Source organism: Scyliorhinus torazame, chromosome 5 (assembly GCF_047496885.1).
Source record: "Scyliorhinus torazame isolate Kashiwa2021f chromosome 5, sScyTor2.1, whole genome shotgun sequence".
Classification (NCBI taxonomy): Eukaryota; Metazoa; Chordata; class Chondrichthyes; order Carcharhiniformes; family Scyliorhinidae; genus Scyliorhinus; species Scyliorhinus torazame.
This window is the reverse complement of record NC_092711.1, coordinates 248133393-248150286: the sequence shown is the minus strand read 5'-3', so window position 1 is coordinate 248150286 and position 16894 is coordinate 248133393. Positions and strand designations below refer to the sequence as shown.

Genomic DNA, 16894 nt, shown 5'->3' with positions numbered 1-16894 from the left:
AGCAACCAGCCCCTCAGCCGGGGGGGGCATCCATCGAACATTGCGGGGTGAATGACTGTGCCAGAATGTAGGCGTCATGCACACTGCCGGGGTACTTTGCACACACGTGCATGATCTTCATGTGGGGGTCGCACACCACCTGAATGTTCATGGAGTATGCGCCCTTCCTGTTCATGAACACGTCCCTGCTGTCTGCAGGTGGGCGCATGGGGACGTGCACACCATCGATGACACCCTGGACCATCGGTATCCCGGCCACCTTGGCGAATCCACGTGCCCGTGCTTCCTGCTGTGCTCGGTCCTCGGCGAATTGAATGTGCCTGTCCGCGATGGCGTACAGGGCGTCGGTGATGGCCCTGGTGCACCTGTGGACCGATGCCTGTGATATCCCGGATAGGACCCCGCTCGGCACCTGGAAGGAACCGGTCGCATAAAGGTTTAGGGCCACCGTCACCTTGACGGAGACTGGTATCGCGTGTCCTCCTCCCATTCCATGTGGTGCGAGGTGCGCCCCGAGCTGGCATATATGTGCGACCGTCTCCCTGCTGAACCGTAGTCTCCTCCTGCATGTGATGTCTGTTAGGGCCTTGAACGACATTCTGTCACGGTACACCCTCGGCCTTGCTGGACGCCTGTGGCACCCTGGCACCACCATCAGTGGATCCACCTGCTCCTCCTCCTCCTCCTGCTCCCCCCCAAGCACTTCCTCTGCATTCCTCGCCGTCTGGCGGTCAATGTTCCCCTCGGCATCCCCCTGTACATTCGGGTCCTGAGCGCCTGCGGCCTGCGCGGCGACGACGGGCCACTCCGCGGCCATCCCCTCTGCTGCACCGGCAACCGCTGCATCTGCAGCCACTGTGGGCCGTCTGACTCTACGCTGCCGGATGGCAAACTCCAGAGGTGCGGCTCCAACCACGGCAGTGAACATCGCTGTCTGGTTGGCATACATGGTGACCTGCAGAAGGGTGGTGGGGGGCAGAGAAACGACATGTTACACGGAGGTTCTTCCACACCTCGCCAGCCGGGCTGCATGGGATACCTGTGTGTCCCAGTGGCCTCGTCGCGCTGCAGATACGCAGCCAGCCTAACACCTGGTCACTGTCTGCGCCCAACGGTCAGTTCACACCGTACTGCTCACCAGTGTGCCGCTCGCCTGTGCTCATCAGCCACATGCAACCTGCGGCCGTGTCCTCGTCACCGTCCTGCCATATCAGGGTGGTTGACATGTGGCATCCGCGGATGGACGATACCATTCACACTCTCCCTCACCCCCCTCCCATCTGCACGCCGCTCCCTCATCCCCCCTCCCACCTGCGCACTCTCCCTCATCCCCCTCCCACCTGCACACTCTCCCTCACCCCCCTCCCACCTGCACACTCTCCCTCATCCCCCCCTCCCACCTGTACACTTTCCCGCACCCCCCCCTCCCACCTGCACACTCTCCCTTATCCCCCCTCCCACCTGCCCACTCTCCCTTATCCCCCCTCCCACCTGCACACTCTCCCTCATCCCCCCTCCCACCTGCACACTCTCCCTCACCCCCCTCCCACCTGCACACTCTCCCTCATCCCCCCTCCCACCTGCACACTCTCCCTCATCCCCCCTCCCACCTGCACATTCTCCCTCATCCCCCTCCCATCCGCACACTCTCCCTCATCCCCCCTCCCACCTGCACACTCTCCCTCATCCCCCCTCCCACCTGCACACTCTCCCTCATCCCCCCTCCCACCTGCACACTCTCCCTCATCCCCCCTCCCACCTGCACACTCTCCCTCACCCCCCCTCCCACCTGCACACTCTCCCTCATCCCCCCTCCCACCTGCACACTCTCCCTCATCCCCCCCTCCCACCTGCACACTCTCCCTCACCCCCCCTCCCACCTGCACACTCTCCCTCACCCCCCCTCCCACCTGCACACTCTTCCTCATCCGCCCTCCCCCTGCACACTCTTCCACCCCCCCCTCTTTGGCCGCAGCCTTCTCGGGTAAGCCGACCCGGTCTCCAGGAGCTGCAGAACAGTCCGATCACCTCCTCCCTGCTCAGCATCAGCCAGCACGACTGGCTGACGACTTTAAATAGCAGGTGTGAACGGCGACGGCGTGAACTGGGGTCACGCCGTCGGGACTTCGGCCCATCCGGGCCTGAGAATAGCAGGGGTGCCGGAGAATCGCCATTTTGGGTGTCTCGGGCGATTCTCCGGCCTGCGCCGCGCGGAACTCGACTGGGCCGTTCTCGCCGCTTGGGAGAATCGCGGGAGGGCGTCGGACCGGCGTCGCGGGAAATTTTGTTGACCCAGGCGATTCTCCCAACCAGCGCGGGAGTGGAGAATCGCGCCCCTTATGTGCTACTAAAACAAGAAAAGGATCAAATGAAAGGTATATTCTACAAGATCTAGTGTACCTTATCTATAGTAGGCCCCCCAGAAGAGAGGTGCACTGAACTTAACTATACCAGGTTATCTGAATGATCCAGGTGCATTCCTGGTGCAGGGTTTCCTCTTATCAAGATGTCAGCTAAAAGCAGAGCCTGGAATGTCTGGACCCATAAAGTCTCTGACGCACGACCAAGTCAGATTTCCACATGCTCCCCTCTGCTGGGGCTCCAACACAATGAATCTATAAGATTCAAGACTCACCCATAGGGGGCGACTTTCAGCCTGTGTTCACCACCAGTGTAAACGGTGACACAGGCCCAGAATCCCGCGAGAATCAGGAAATGAGATTCTCACCGGCGAGATCTCGTTTTCTGGTTTGTTAAGCCCCTTGCTGTTGATGGAACGAGCATTTCAAAACATTTTAATAAATTTCAATCTCTCAAAAGGGCTTCCCAGCCATGTGATATCCCCTTTCTGTATATTCATACCTCGCCGATGTGACAGACCGCAGCCATATAAATATGGGATGCAGTCAGATGGAACCCACTAGTGGTGCTAAGGTGAGCATAGCCCTCGGGAGGGAAAGGGACATGCCCGGGCACATGCCTGGCAGTGCCAACCTGGAAGTGCCAGGATGGGCCCTCTGGGGAGAACCATGGGCGGGGGGGAGGAGGGCTTTCCCCTTATGTGTGTTGGGGGAGGAGAGTAGATGTCTGTGAAGGGGGAGGAAGAGTGTCCTGATACTTCTGTGGTGTGGGAGGATGGGGGGAGAGTGGGGGGTGAAGGGGAGAGTGCCCTCGATATTTGTATGGTGGTGGAGGTTGAGGGATGGAAGAGTGCTCTCGATACTTGCGTGGTGGGGGGGCGGGGGGGGGGGTGGAATGTGGTTGCGCGGCTTCTTTAAGGGGGCGAGTTCATGGGCTCATGAGATGGGTCTGAGGCAATCGATTAGGAGCACGTGAACACTGGCCAATCACGTGCCAATGTGGCGCCGGGAGTGGAAGGGCAGTTAGAGTAAACCCCACAACTGGGGAGTGTATACCTGCACATAATTACTCGGTTGCAATATTGTGCTTGTCTTTCTCTTCCTTAATAAACCCCTTTTGATTTTCAATACTCCTCCAGCGTGTATAATTCAAGCCACTACAGGGGGAGAGTGTCCCCAATACTTGCGTGATGAGGTGGGGGAGATAGTGCCCTTGATACCTGCCTGGTGGGTGAGGAGTGTGAGTGCCCTCGATTCTTGCATGGTGCCGTGGGAGGAGGGGAGGGTGAAAGGGCACCCCTGATGCTTGCATGGTGGTGTTGGCGGGGGGTGGGTTGGGGAGGAGATTGCCCTCAAAACTTGCGTGCTGGTGTGAGGGAAAATGCCACCGATACTTGCGTATCACTTCCTAGAAAAAGCAAGTACTCAGAACAAAGAGACGGACAGCCTCTTTAAGAAAACTGCGGTTAGAAAAACAGCTCCTCTTTAGGATTAATGGACCCCTGTTGAGCTTTATAATTATGCAATGGTAATCCTTCCTTTCAAACTGCCTGAGAGGCTTTTAAAAGGCAACGGTCTGTGAAATTGAATGTAAACAATGCAGTTCGAAGCTTTAGGCTTCTAGGCATGCACACAGGCTTGAAAAGGTTAAAGGGCAATGAAATTGACTAAAAAAAGCACCTTAAAGGTTTTCACCGTTTTACCTTCATCTCACAGATCTTTGAACTTGGCATGCTGGCAGCCAGTTTAAAGGGTTTAAAGCAACAGATGGGAAGATTTTCACTTTATTATCAGGATCTTTAATTTTGACTTGCTGGCAGACAGTTAGAGGGTTTAATGGCTACAGGTGGAAAGACCAGCGAAACGACCTCAATCCCAGGAAAGCCCCCCAACTTGAGCCCCTCCAGCCCAAGCCCCCCCCTCCCCGACACTCACCACTCATTAAGGACCTCCCTCAACACCCTAGAGTGGAGTGTAGGGGGTGCACTCACCCCCTTGACCTTCCTTGGAGTTGCAAGGTGCCAGGTTTGCACTGCCAAGGAATGGAGCATGAAATGGGGGACTGAGGTGGGGGCTGTGGGGGGGGGGGGGAGGCTGAAGGGGTGACTGAGGGGGTGGCTGAGGCGGTCTGGGGGGATACTGCAGGAAGGGGACTGAGGGTGGTGTTGGTGGGGAACCGGGGCGGGACTGACGGGGGGTCCTTGCCAGATTAGGATGGGGTTCCTTGCCAGCTATGTGGGGGGTGGGGGCCTGCAACAGTATTCTGAATTCAGGAGGCTCTTTGAAAAAGGTGCTCTGATCTCTGAGGAGCGGGATCTGTCAGAGAGATGAGGTCCCTGAGGTGCCATTGAATGTCACGTCTGGTTCGCTCCTAGCGCCACCAGTAAACACTGTGGTTTTCCCGCTGGCAGGAGCACTTAGTCTTCAATTGGGAGAACTGTGTATTATATCTGGCTGCTCTAATGAAAACCCAGGCTGTAGTAAGTAAGCTCAGCTTGCTGCCATGCCAGACTGCTGTCATCATAGCTGCAGATACCTGTATTCAAAGTCACTTGTGGGACCTCACAGCAGGTCCAACAGATTGCTGAGGCACCGCACCAGGGGGTGACAGTAGCTCTATGGAACGCAATCTGGCTGTGCTCTCTCAGAATAACAGCATTTATCCTCCCACTGCTATCACTCCACTAGTGCCCTCGCTGTTGCCTATCAGCCAGTCAGCCCAGGACACTGCCATCAATGCTAATATAGTGCATTACGAAGACAGGCATTCTGGGGTCCGAAGCAAAATCCTGCGGATGCTCCTCTGCATGCTCCTCTGGCCAGAGAGAATGAAATGTATTTTGCTGTCTTGGAATATAGCGTCTCAGTAACCTTCTGTAGGCAAGAGTGGAGGGCAAAATGGAAATTTTGTAAATATTGCTTACTCCAACCTGGAAAGAACCAGAGATACAAATGTCAATGGCCACAGCCACATCCGCAGCCATTGGCAAGGCTGTCTTTGCCCTGGTTCTAACAAGATGGTGAATAGGGCACCATCACGTGGGCAGATCTGTCTTAGATGGAGTCAAGTTTCTTGGCTGTTGTTGTGGGAGCAGGTGGCAGCTTTCAATGACGGCACTCGTAGAGAAGGTGAAAAATCTGACACACCCTTCCTCGCTAAGGTTCAGGTAGAAGAATTGATTCCTCAACACTTCAGGTGGTATAGCCTCCAGCTGAAAGTCCTTGTCCCGTACCAGCCTCCCCGAACAGGCGCCGGAATGTGGCGACTAGGGGCTTTTCACAGTAACTTCATTGAAGCCTACTTGTGACAATAAGTGATTTTCATTTTCATTTCCCCCTCTTCTCCTCATTGAACAACTTGTCCAGCTCTGTGTCACCTCTGCTAATTCTTCTTGACATGTTGCATTCCGAAGACAATGCACATATGGAAACCTTGAAGTCAGAATAAAGGTCTGTCACAACACCCTGCGTAGACTTTAACAAGTTCAAACAACTAGCCACTGAATATTACATCAACAGGCAGTAGAAAATGATCAGCAACAAACTTGAAAGTAGTTTTAGATCCTTTTTTTTCCCCCCACCAGCCTCTCCCTCTCCCCCCGCTCCCTCCGCTCCTTGTGGGCCCTGATGGAGATCAGCTCTCCCCTCACCACCGTCTTCAGTGCCTCCCATACCATCCCCACTCGGACCTCCCCGTTGTCGTTGGTCTCCAAGTACCTCTCTATACTTCCTCGGACCCGCTCGCTCACCTCCTCGTCCGCCAACAGCCCCACCTCCAAGCGCCACAGCGGGCGCTGGTCCCTCTCCTCCCCATCTCCAAGTCCACCCAATGCGGGGCGTGGTCCAAAATGGCTATTGCTGAATACTCGGTATCCTCTACTCTCGCTATCAGCGCCCTACTCAAAATGAAAACGTTGATTCGAGAATAAGCCTTATGGACATGTGAGAAGAATGAAAATTCCCTAGCCCCCGGCCTTGCAAATCTCCAAGGGTCCACCCGTCCCATTTGGTCCATAAATCCCCTCAACACTCTAGACGCCGCCGGCTTCCTACCCGTCCTAGACCTGGAGCGATCCAGTGCAGGATCCAACACCTTGTTAAAGTCTCCCCCCATTATCAGGCCCCCCACTTCCAAGTCTGGGATCCGACCCAACATACGCCGCATAAAACCCGCATCGTCCCAGTTCGGAGCATACACATTGACCAGTACCACCCTCTCTCCCTGCAACTTACCACTTACCATTATGTACCTACCGCCATTATCTGCCACAATGCTCGACGCCTCGAATAACACCTTCTTTCCCACCAAGATCGCCACCCCTCGATTTTTGGCATCTAGCCCCGAGTGAAACACCTGACCTACCCACCCTTTCCTCAGTCTTACCTGGTCTGCCACCTTCAGGTGTGTCTCCTGGAGCATAACCACATCCGCCTTGAGCCCCTTCAGGTGCGCGAACACGCGGGCCCGCTTAACCGGCCCATTCAGTCCCCTTACATTCCAGGTTATCAGCCGGATTAGGGGGCTACCCGCCCCCCTACCCCGCCGACTAGCCATGACCCCTCCTCGGCCAGCCACGCGCCCGCACCCCACACCCGGCCCGTTCCCCACAGCGGCATACCCCCGTCTTGACCCACCCCACTCGCTCCAGCTCCTCCTTGATCTTAGCAGCAGCAACTCGATTGGGCCCCACTCCCATCAACGAGTTTAACATGGTGACCACATAGGCCCCCATGTCCGGCCCCTCCAGCCCCTCCGGGAGGCCCAGAATCCGCAGATTCTTCCGCCTCGACCGATTCTCGGTCTCCTCGAACCGCTCCTGCCATTTCTTGTGGAGCGCCTCGTACGCCTCCACCTTTACCGCCAGGACTAAGATCTCGTCCTCATTGACAGAGATCTTTTGTTGAGCCTCTCGGATTGCCACCCCCTGGGCCGTCTGTGTCTCCAGCAGCTTATCAATAGAAGCCTTCATCGGCTCTAGCAGGTCCGTTTTAATCGCTCTGAGGCAGCACTGGATACCCTCCTGTTGCTCCTCCGCCCACTGCCTGGTCTCCGCCCGCCGCCATTTTGTCCTTCTTCCCTCCCTTCTTCTGGTCCACCACCACCTTTTTTGTCACCCCGCTCCTATTTAAAGCCATATACTGACGGGGAACTATTATTAACTCCTTCCCACACCCGGAAACGTCGAAAAAGTGCCCTTGGGGGCCCTGAAAAGAGCCCAAATGTCTCGAGAGGGAATCCTTTTGGCAGTGTTCGCTTCACCAATCTGCCCCAAAATGTCCGTGGAAACTCCTGAAAAAGGTCTAAGTGTCCGTTCCAGACGGGAGCTGCTGAATGCGTGACCTACTCCTCCATGGCCGCCACCGGAAGCCTCGTCCCCGCTTCTTTAGTGGTCCTGGTAGATCTTTTCACAGTTGTTCCCTCTGCTGTTAGAATTCACTTTTGATAAAGGTCCTCAGGACTGTTTGCAGCTTTAAGCTTGCCCTTCCCCCGCTTGCATGCTGCAAACTGCTGCAAATGCTGTTTATCCTGTTGCAGCCAAATCTTCCACTGCTTCTGCCGGGCCTGGCAGCCAAAAGACACAACATTCCTGGGGGACACCGTCAGGGGAATGCTGCAGTCCTCTTCCCACACCGGGAAATGTCAAACAAATGCCGTGGGGGCCCTGTAAAAGAGCCCAAAAGTCCGTTCCAAGCGGGAGCTACCGAATATGCGACCTAGCTCTGCATAGCCGCACCCGGAAGTCGTCGTTTTAGATCCTTTTAAACAGCAGCGGTGGTTTTGTTTCCTGCTTTTAAACACATGTTTAGCTGTGTGAGTTTAAGAGAGGGTGTTAGCTGGAGCATCGAGCTCCAAAAGTGAAGTGCTGGGGTTAAATCAGCATGTCACACACACGCACACAACCAACATCACCAAAATGATGTCCAGTGTGGCTAGAAGCAGAAGTTTGTATGTGCACCTGAAATGTTATTTTGGAAGCAAAACAACCCTCGTAACACTAAGAAATTGGGTGATAATGAATTGAACTTTGTGGCCAAAGGGTTTCTTGCTGCATGGTCTGTTCTGAACAGAACGTATTGTTCTCAGACATGAGTGTCAGAAAACTGGAATTTGTTTTTGATCTTTGAATATCCGCACTTGTTCTGCACAAGTAAAACTGCAGGGCTTCCCAAACCTCATTCCTCAGTTGTCTCAACTGGGAGGAATCTCGTAACTAAAAAGCAAAGAGAACAAAGAACAGTACAGCACAGGAACAGGCTCTTGGGCCCTCCAAGCCTGCGCCGATCACGTGTCCTATCTAGACCAACCGCCTGTATCTTTCTGTACCCCGTCTGCTCTTGTGTCTATCTGGACAAGTCTTAAAGGTTGCTAAGGTATCTGCCTCAACCACCTCACTTGGCAGTGCATTCCAGGCCATCACCACCCTCTGTGTAAAAAAACTTCCCCAGCACATCTCCACTAAACCTATTATCCCCTCACCTTGAACTTGTGCCCCCTTGTAATTGTCATTTCCGCCCTGGGCAAAGCCTCCAACTGTTCACGCTATCTATACCCCTCATAATTTTATAAACTTCGATCAGGTCATCCCTCAGCCTCCGTCTTTCTAAGGATAACAATCCCAGTTTATTCAATCTCTCCTCATAGCTATTACCTTCCATGCCAGGCAACATCCTGGTAAACCTTTTCTGTGCTCCCTCCAAAGCCTTCACTTCCTTCTGGTAGTGTGGTGATCAGAATTGGACACAGTATTCCAAATGTGGCCTAACCAACGTTCCATATAACTGTAACATAATTTGCGAACTTTTATACTTGATGCCCCATCCGATATGCTTTCTTTGCCACATATGCTTTCTTTGCCACCATTTCCACCTGTGCTGCCACTATTATGGATATGTGGACCTGCACGCCCAGATCTCTCTGCGTGTCTATGCACCTAATGGTTCTGCCATTTATTTTATAGCTCCCACCTGAATTGGATCTATCAAAATGCATCACCTCGCATTTGTCTGGGTTAAATTTCACTTGCCATTTCTCCATCCAATTTTGCAACCTATCTATATCCTACTGTATTCTCTTACAACCTTCATCACTATCCGCAACTCCTGCAATCTTAGTATCATCCGCAAACTTGCTAATCAAACCCGCTACGTTTTGTTCCAAGTCATTTATATATATTACAAAGATCCCTACGGAACACCACTGGTTACAGACCTCCATTCGGAAAAACACCATTCCACTGTTACCCTCCGTCTTCTATGGCCAAGCCAGTTCTTAATCCATCTAGCCAGTTCACCCCTGACCCCATGCGATTTAATTTTTTGCACCAGGCTGCCATGAGGGACCTTGTCAAATGCTTTACTAAAGTCTATGTAGACAACATCCACAGCTCTTCCCTCGTCAATCATTTTTGTCACCTCCTCAAAAAACTCAATTAAATTAGTGAGACATGACCTCCCTCATACAAAACCATGCTGACTGTTGAGAATAAGACCATTCACTTCCAAATGTGCATAGATCCTATCTCTGAGAATCTTTTCCAACAGTTTCACTGGCCTATAAAATCCTTGCGACACTTTTTAAATAACGGGACAACATTGGTTATCCTCCAATCCTCTGGGACCTCACCTAGGCCAACGTGGAAATAAAGATTTATTTTAGAGGCCCAGCGATTTCATCTCTTGTCCCCCTCGGTAATCTGGGATAGATGCCATCTGGCCCTGGGGATTTGTCTACCTTAATGCTTTTTGATACACTTAACACTTCTTCCCTCGTAATAACAACTTGTTCTAACATGTTTACGTATCCCTTTGAGACACCACCATTCAACCTGTCCCTCTCCTTTGTGAATACCAATGCAAAATACTCTTTAAGTATCTCACCTACTTTCTTTGGTTCTCTGCATAATTTCCTTCCTTTGTCCTTGAGTGGACCAACTCTTTCTCTAGCTACCCTCTTGTTCGTAATATACATATAAAATGCCCTGGGATTTTCTTTAAACCTGTCGCCAAGAACGTTTTGTGACCCCCTTTTGCCCTCCTAACTCCGTGCTTGTGCTCTTTTCTACTTTCCATGTATTCTTCAAGTGCTTCATTGGTTTTTAGTTGCCGAGACCTCATGCATGCATCCTTTTTCTTTTAGACTAGATTTGCAAATTCCCTGGTCATCCACGGTTCCTGAATCCTGCTTTTCCTATTTTTCCTTTTCATCGGCACACACCTGTCCTGCACTCCCATCAACTGCTCCTTAAAAGACTTCCACATTCCAAATGTGGATTTACCCACAAACAGCCTCTCCCAAACAAATCATGCCTAATCTGGTTGTAGTTAGCCTTCCCCCAATTTAGCACCTTAACCCTAGGACAACATTCTCCCTTTTCCATGAGTATTTGAAAGCTTAAGGAATTGTGGTCACTGTTCGCCACATGTTCCCCCACTGCAACTTTGATGACCTGGCTGGGCTCGTTCCCTTGTATTAGGTTCACTATAGCCCCCTCTCTAGTTGGACTATCCACATATTGTTCCAAAAAACCTTCCTGGACACACTTAACAAATTCCCCACCATCTGAATCCCTAGCCCTAAGGGGTTTCCGGTCAAAATTAAAGTCTCCCACTACAAAAACCTTATTATTTCTACATCTTCCAGAATCTTCTTACATATCTGTTCTTCAACTTCCTGTGGGCTGTTGGGAGGCCTATAGTACACCCCCATCATAGTGACTGCCCCCTTTCTGTTTCTGAGTTCTACCTACAGTGTCTCGTTATTTGATTCTTCCAAGATGCCCTCCCTCTGTACAGCTGTAATATGTTCTCTAACCGGTATTACAACTCCCCCACCTCTTTTACTTCCCCCTCTGTCTCACCTACATCCCGGAATATTTAGCTGCCAGTCCTGTCCCTTTCTTAACTAAGTCACCGTTACCGCAACCACATCCAAGTTCCGCGCAAGAATCAAGGTTCTAAGTTCATCTGTCTTACCTGTTATACTCTGTGCCTTGAAGCAGATACTGCCTCCTTTTCTTTCTGTTCACTTTATGTGTTTCCTCTCCGGTCCTTTTTGAAAATTGTGGGCAATTTTGTTCCTGAGTGCTTGTTCCTTTCATAAGAATTTAAGAATTAGGAGCAGGAATAGGCAATGCAGTCCCTCGAACCTGCTGCGCCATTCAATATGATCACAGCTGACCTTGCTCCCATCTCTGTGATGTTCTTTGCTTGATGGATGAGGATGGCTTCGAAGGTAGTGTCTCACAAAGAACATCAAGCTATGTTTTTAACAAAGCTAATTTATTAACACTACAATTAAATAGATTTGAATTGCTAACTAAGATTTACAAGACTACAGCTGAACTAAAGTATGATTCTATCTACAGAGCTTCGGAAAACACAATGACTCTCTAACCCGCCTAATCACCTACTCCCAGAATCAAGGCTATCACGTGTTCCACGTTTGTGCTCTCGATCACCATCTAGTGATTGGATGTATTCACATTAAATTGTTAACCCTTCATTTACTATACAATATACATATTGTCACCTTCCTGACTGCTCCCCATGACCCTCATCCCGCTGCTAATTAAAAACCTATCTATCTGCCTTAAATATCTTTAGTGTTCTGGCGTCCACTGCTCTCTGGTGTCGAGAATTGCACGGAGTCACAACATTTTGAGTGAAGTAACTCCTCCTCATTGCTGTTTCAAATCTGCCACCTCTTAGCCTAAAACTATGCCCCTCGTCTTAAGTGACAGACTGGTTCATTTGGAAACTATTGGAGTATTCATATTAATTTTCTTATGGAATTCCCTTTGGGATTCTTCAAAGAGCTTGTATGAAATGCCGAATTTTCCGGTGGTATTAATGTCGTTGCTCCTTGTGGAAAGAATCTGCACAGTTCAAGTAATTCACAGGTTTATATCAGTAGTTTTTTTTCCAACAGCAATGATAAGAATATTATCAGCCTTTAAAGTTTAAAATGTCAGCTCTCCTGAACATGCGACATCATGAAAATTCTTCTGAACGGAAGATGTAGTGGACTGTGGTTTATGGACACCCTGAGATTTTGAATATCTGTTAACCACATGAAAGGATATCTGGTTGTCATATAGGTGATTGAACAAATCAAACAGTTGGCCTCTGCATGAATTAATTGGATTCTTCCTCCAGGTTCTGCAGACAACCCAACAAAACTTGAAAAGAAAAATTGTTTTGAGTTAAACTTTGCACAACATGGTGGCTGCAGTTATATTGGGCAGATTTTAGATTTTTGGACTAACTCCAAGTAGAGAGGGCCGGCAACGGGTCGGAAGCTCGAAGATTTGTGGAGCTGGCAGGGGTGATCACAAATCACACCTGGCTGCGCAATCCTATGTTTCAAAGAGATTGAACCAATTTTAAAACTGATAACATTTTATCACATGAATACAATGTGGACAAGGAATGGAGGTTAAGTCCACATTACAATAAGTGAAAACTGATGGAAACATGAGTAAAATCCTAGTGATTTTGCTTCACTTCCTAATTCGTCATCATGTCACAGTGTCTGGTAGAATTGCTGAGGTTTTATTGCCTCTTTCCTTGAGCTAGATTCTCCGTCCCGCCAGCCCTATTTTCGGATGCGGCGTGCCCCCACCAGCAGCAGAATCCTCCGTTCCGGCAGCCGGACAATAGGGTTTCCCATTGTGGCCATCCCATCCAGTCGGGAAACCCGCGGACGTGGGTGTGCATCTTTACTGGAACAGTTTTGTTGGAAGGTAAAAAGTGGGAAACACTGGGCTGGATTCTCCGGTTTTGAGGCGATATCCACATGCTGCCGCGGGAATGGTGGCATTTTACGACAGAAAAAAATGGCGTAAAACGGCCACCAATCCTCCATTTGGCTGGGGGCTCGCATCAAGGCAGCGTAGAGCACCCGGCTTTGGCCGGCGATACGGCCCGGAGAATTGCCGCGTCCGTGGCCGCGCCTGTGCATGGCGACGGCCTGCAAAATAATGGCCCCCTTTGGCCAGGGTCGGGCGCCTTGGACCACCCCCCAACAGTGCCCCCAGTCCCTGACAAAGTCCCCCCCCGCCCACGGATCGGCCCTCCCCGACTGTGGTGGCGCTGGACTGAGTCCGCAGCCGCCACGCCGAGTTCCCGACGGAAGAGACCAGACACGACCAACGCCATCGGGAACTCGGCCGGTTGGGGCAGAGAATCGGGGGGTGGGCCTCAGGCAATGTCCTGAGGCCGTCGATACGGCGTGCGGCGTACTCCCAGGGTTCGCTGCTTTGGAGGGGGCGGAGCATCGCGAAAGTGGCGTCGCTCCCGATTCAGTCGTGAACGGGGATTCTCCGGCAGATCGCCGAACGCGATTTCAGCATCGCCAACCGGAGAATCTCACCCACCATTATTTCCATGCAATAGGTTTTAAGCATTAATATAATTCTTAGTTATACACATGTTAACACCTTCAATCTCAGTAAAACAATCTCAAATGTATTTTTCAGTGTAGAAGTTGATCAAATTGGAAACAACCTTAAATTCCGAACTCGTTATTTCACATACAATATATGCAGCAGGATACCACCACGATAGCAGCACGGGGGCAGCACGGTAGCATAGTGGTTAGCACAATTGCTTCACAGCTCCAAGGTCCCAGGTTCGATTCCCGGCTTGGGTCACTGTCTGTGCGGAGTCTGCACGTTCTCCCCGTGTGCACTGTATGTTCTATGTTCTATCCCCATAGAGTGGCAGCTAGGATGGCTGCTTTATTGATTAAAAACATCATTCCAGTCATAGAGAGAAATATATTGATCAATCATGTGCTGGGGCAGAGGTCTCTTGTGTTTAATTGAGAAAACTTCGAGCAGTATTGGGATTAGATTATAAATTCTTAAATAATAGTAGAGGAATGTTGGAAAATATTTGGAGACAGAAGTTTGGTTAAAATGGCCCACTCAAGACAAATTTCTAAAGTTCATCTATTACTGATTTCTGGGTGGCATGTGGCCCAGTGGTTAGCACCGCAGCCTACGGCGCTGAGGACACGGGTTCGAATCCCAGCCCTGGGTCACTGTCCGTGTGGAGTTTGCACATTCACCCCGTGTCTGCGTGGGTTTCACTCCCACAACCTAAAGATGTGCAGGTTAGGTGGATTTGCCATACTAAATTGCCCCTTAATTGGAAAAATAATAATAATCGGGTACTCTATAAATTATTTTTTAAAAAAAAATCTATTACTGATTTCTTACCGCTTTTTGGCCTTTTGGCTAAGTTGAGCGTGGGATCAGGTGTAATGCCTGGATCTGGTATGTCTCTCTTGTGGAGACCATGAATTGGATTCAATTTGAATTGGTTTTTGGGATAGGCAAGGAGCTGGATTAGGGGTTCGTCTGCCCACAGTCTGAGCTCTGGCTTTGTAACTGATAAAGTAATGGATAAAATTAAAAAAAAAAAAAATTACTGATTTCTTGATCAATATGTTGCACATTCAGCAAGATAGGATCCTGCATTAGGTCTGTTTTTGGTAATGAGAAAATAGAAATAAACAACAATTACAGATAATGGGCGTCATTCTCCGACCCCCCGCCGGGTCGGAGAATCGCCGGGGGCTGGCGTGAATCCCGCCCCTGCCGGTTGCCGAAGTCTCCGGCACCGGATATTCGGCGGGGGCGGGAATCGGGCCGCGCCGGTTGGCGGGACCCCCGCTCGATTCGCCGGCCCGGATGGGACGAAGTCCCGCCGATAAATTGCCTGTCCCGACGGCGTGGATTAAACCACCTTTTGAACGGCGGGACAAGGCGGCGTGGGCGGGCTGCGGGGTCCTGGGGGGGCGCGGGGCGATCTGGCCCCGGGGGGTGCCCCCATGGTGGCCTGGCCCGCGATCGGGGCCCACCGATCTGCGGGCGGGCCTGTGCCGTGGGGGCACTCTTTCCCTTCCGCCTCCGCCACGGTCTCCACCATGGTGGAGGCGGAAGAGACTCCCTCCACTGCGCATGCGTGGGAAACTGTCAGCGGCCGCTGACGCTCACGCGCATGCGCCGCCCCGAGATGTCATTTCCGCACCAGCTGGCGGGGCAACAAAGGCAGTTTCTGCCAGCTGGCGGGGCGGAAATTCCTCCGGCGCCGGCCTAGCCCCTCAATGTTGGGGCTCGGCGCCCAAAGATGCGGAGCATTCCGCACCTTTGGGGCGGCGCGATGCCCGTCTGATTGGCGCTGTTTTGGGCGCCAGTCGGCGGACATCGCGCCGTTTCGGGAGAATTTCGCCCAATGTTGGAAATTCTCAGCAGGTCAGACATCTGGGGCGACATTCTCCGACCCCCCGCCGGGTCGGAGAATCGCCGGGGGCTGCCGTGAATCCCGCCCCCGCCGGTTGCCGAAGTCTCCGGCACCGGAGATTTGGCGGGGGCGGGAATCGCGCCGCGCCGGTTGGCGGGCCCCCCCCGCTCGATTCTCCGGCCCGGATGGGCCGAAGTCCCGCCGATAAATTGCCTGTCCCGACGACGTGGATTAAACCACCTTTTGAACGGCGGGACAAGGCGGCGTGGGCGGGCTCCGGGGTCCTGGGGGGGGGCGCGGGGCGATCTGGCCCCGGGGGGTGCCCCCACAGTGGCCTGGCCCACGATCGGGGCCCACTGATCCGCGGGTGGGCCTGTGCCGTGGGGGCACTCTTTCCCTTCCGCCTCCGCCACGGTCTCCACCATGGCGGAGGTGGAAGAGACTCCCTCCACTGCTCATGCGTGGGAAACTGTCGGCGGCCGCTGACGCTCCCGCGCATGTGCCGCCCCGAGATGTCATCTCCGCGCCAGCTGGCGGGGCAACAAAGGCCGTTTCCGCCAGCTGGCGGGGCGGAAATTCCTCCGGCGCCGGCCTAGCCCCTCAATGTTGGGGCTCGGCCCCCAAAGATGCGGAGCATTCCGCACCTTTGGGGCGGCGCGATGCCCGTCTGATTGGGGCCCAAAACGGCGCCAATCAGACGGGCATCGCGCTGCCCCAAAGGTGCGGAATGCGACGCATCTTTGGGGGCCGAGCCAACTTGGAGGTTGAACGCATTAGAATTATTGACCAGAACCTAACTAGGTTTATGCCGAAAATCTATAAAGCAGAAGAAACTATGATAAAGGTATTGAACTGGAAATGAGCTAGTTTTCTTTGTAATGAAGAGTTCCAACCTAATGGTTGAAAATGCAGTATCTCAAGTAGCTCACAGTGCAGAATGAGGCACTTTGCCTCATTGTATTGATGTTGGCTGTTTGAAGAGCTATCCAATTAGTCCGACTCCCTTTTGCAGGTTAATATCGAATTTTCTTCCACCTAACCTGCAAGGAGTGGGTTCCAGGTCATAACAACTCATTGCGGAATAAAATGTCCCCTCGTCCCTCCAGGGTATTTTGCCAATTATTTTAAATCTGTCTCCTTTGGTTACTGACCTATTTACTCTCTCAAAACCACTCATAATTATGAACGTTTCTGATCAAAACACCCCTTAACCTGCTATGCTCTGACGCCAGACTGGGCAAACCTGCCAGAGAGCCAAATCTGGGATGGAAATTACATGGCAGGCC

General features: G+C 51.9%; 1 long non-coding RNA gene across 1 annotated transcript in view; it reads right to left on the bottom strand.

The window, feature by feature from the left end:
• Positions 1-11348: 11348 nt before the first annotated feature.
• LOC140422764 (uncharacterized) overlaps positions 11349-16894 on the bottom strand; it is a 58498-nt gene continuing 52952 nt past the window's right edge. The window contains exon 3 of the long non-coding RNA XR_011947587.1: positions 11349-11451. This is a non-coding gene — a long non-coding RNA (uncharacterized lncRNA). The remainder of the gene's footprint in view (positions 11452-16894) is intronic.